This window comes from Bactrocera latifrons, unplaced genomic scaffold, assembly GCF_001853355.1.
Source record: "Bactrocera latifrons isolate USDA-ARS-PBARC rearing strain unplaced genomic scaffold, ASM185335v1 scaffold_265, whole genome shotgun sequence".
NCBI lineage: Eukaryota > Metazoa > Arthropoda > Insecta > Diptera > Tephritidae > Bactrocera > Bactrocera latifrons.
Window position 1 is genome coordinate 171,875 of NW_017536241.1, and position 2,421 is coordinate 174,295.

General features: G+C 29.2%; 1 protein-coding gene across 2 annotated transcripts in view; it reads right to left on the reverse strand.

The window, feature by feature from the left end:
• The window catches only part of LOC108969787 (ribose-phosphate pyrophosphokinase 2), a 26,165-nt gene that overhangs the window by 22,563 nt on the left and 1,181 nt on the right, over nucleotides 1–2,421 (reverse strand). The window lies entirely within an intron of this gene.

Consider the following 2,421-nt stretch of genomic DNA (forward strand, 5'->3'; position numbering starts at 1 on the left):
TTTATCAATAAAATTCAACTTTTATGAATTTGTACACCATAACGTTTATGTGGCTTAATTGTGTGAGCACAAGTGTATGTATTATATATACCATTCGCTATAAAAGTTGAACTGATTTAAAATTTTTACATTTCTTAAATGCGCTCTTATTTCATATAAATCTAACAGTTTGTACTAATGAATATTCATAATTAATTTTCTATATATTAATATGATATTAAATGGCACGATGTGCACTGAGGAAATCTACTATTAGTATTATTACTACTACTTTTTTAATTCCGTTCTTATGACAGTGTCAAATATTTTAGATTTCTTCATACTATTTCGCTATGGTTTGTGACTTCGGTCCGGCCGCCTTTTTTTATTGAAATATTAAACATAACACGGTAGTAAACCAACTAGAAAGTTAGAAAGCTTTATACTACGTATATTTTCACCAGCGGAAGGCCAGGGTTGATTGTATTTTTTGTCCACTAAACAAAAGTAATGATATACATAATTCCATCTACTTTTATTAAGATATTGCAAAAATTTACTAATATATAGGCACAACATCAACTAGAGCAACACATATCCCTGTATGCAATATATGGGACTGATTAAAAAACAGTAATCTGATTTTACTCATTTCGGGCACACAACTAATTATATCCAAGATTATACATTCAGTTTGCAACCATATCGTACATATTAACAACCGAAAGTTTGAAAATCCCTATACAGTTGACGCTCACAAATTAGAACCTTCAGTAATTAACAAGAATTTCCACAAAATATAATCAGAGTTTGCAATACATCAAACCGTTCTGAAATTAGAATCGAAAATTAGAATTTCTCAGCGTATTTTATTAATTTTTTTTTTTGTTGCTATCGATAATCGAGCTATTATTTTGTTTGTGCAAAATAAATCTAAAAAGGGGAATCCCCAATTTATGTTCTTAGCTATTCGTTGTTTGTTTGTCCAATTTATGCATATTTTTGTCTGGTTGCTGTGCAAAAAAAAAAAAATTAAATGTTATATAACTAGTTACATATGTATGTATATGTGTAGTAAAAACCAGTTGTTTGTTGATGTTTGATAAACGGCTCAAATTTAATTAATTTAAGAACATTATTGCAATGGAGTATTACTCTTTGTTTTTGTATTCTTGCAACATATTGGTAGAGAGTATAATAACATAATTATCACCTAAAACTAATGGGGATAGAAATATATAAAAATGGTTAATGATCAGGATGATGAGCCGAGTTGAAATACGGGGTACCGTCTCTGCAAGCTGTAACTTGAGTAAAAATTGAGATATCCTGATGAAATATGGTATGCGTATTACTTGGTAAAAAAGGAATGGTAAAATATATAGACCACTTCCACACCCCAAAAAAGTAAATTAAAGTAATTAAAAAAATCAATTTAAGTGTTTTTCCCATCTTTAAGAATTAATAATTTTCGATATTACTTATATATTTATTAAATCGGGCTTTTCGTCTTTGTTTTGCGATTTTTACAAATTAATAGGTATAAATCGTTTTTCTTAACAACTTTGAATTGGAATTAAAACAAGTTTGTTTAAGTTATATCTTTGCTTTACTTTATTAAAGCGAAATATGTCGGAATTCTTCCATTCCGAAAACTAACGAAAACTGAAAGTTTGCCAAAACAAGAAATAGCATTGTTCAAAAGAATAGGTGTAAAATATTTGCTCTAAATAAAACAAAATTCAAGTTATCCTTGTTTTTAATAACCTGTATATCCTCCGTTGTTTTTCAAAACTTTTCCGATTTTATTCTCGGGTGGGACCGCACCAATTCTTATAACCAGCGGCAAAAGCTTTTATCTTCTTTATGTAGAAGATTTTTTTCTGCCTTTCCGCAAGCTAATATCCGCTGCACTTTATCGTGAAGTCGCAAAAACGCCCTTTTTGCCAATGAGAAGTAGGCGGCGATCATCAATCAGGTTTTTCTAGGACAACTATAATTTTCCCTTTAATTTTTTTAGCATTAGTTACAAAGTTGTACGAGCCCCCTAACATATTTACTATGAATTTGAACGTTTTTCCTTCATTTTGCATTTTTTTTACTAATCGATGCTCTATTTTTTACGACCCATTCTACATAATTTCTTTTTTTCAGTTTTAATGTAAGATAATATAAGATTACAAATAGTCCAATACATCAATTCATATAAAAAAATACTTCGAAATAACTATTTTTTAAATACTACTTACACTTATTTCATTGGCCAACTTAATTTAAATATGCAATGATAACTCGTCACTCAAATGCAAAATGTACAAAATAATAATCCCAGTTGTTGATACTGACGCTCTACTCATCCACCTTCATGGTAATAATAAAACGATACCATTTGAGAAAAAACAATACTAGCTAAACAGACCTGTTATCGTGGTATTTAATTAT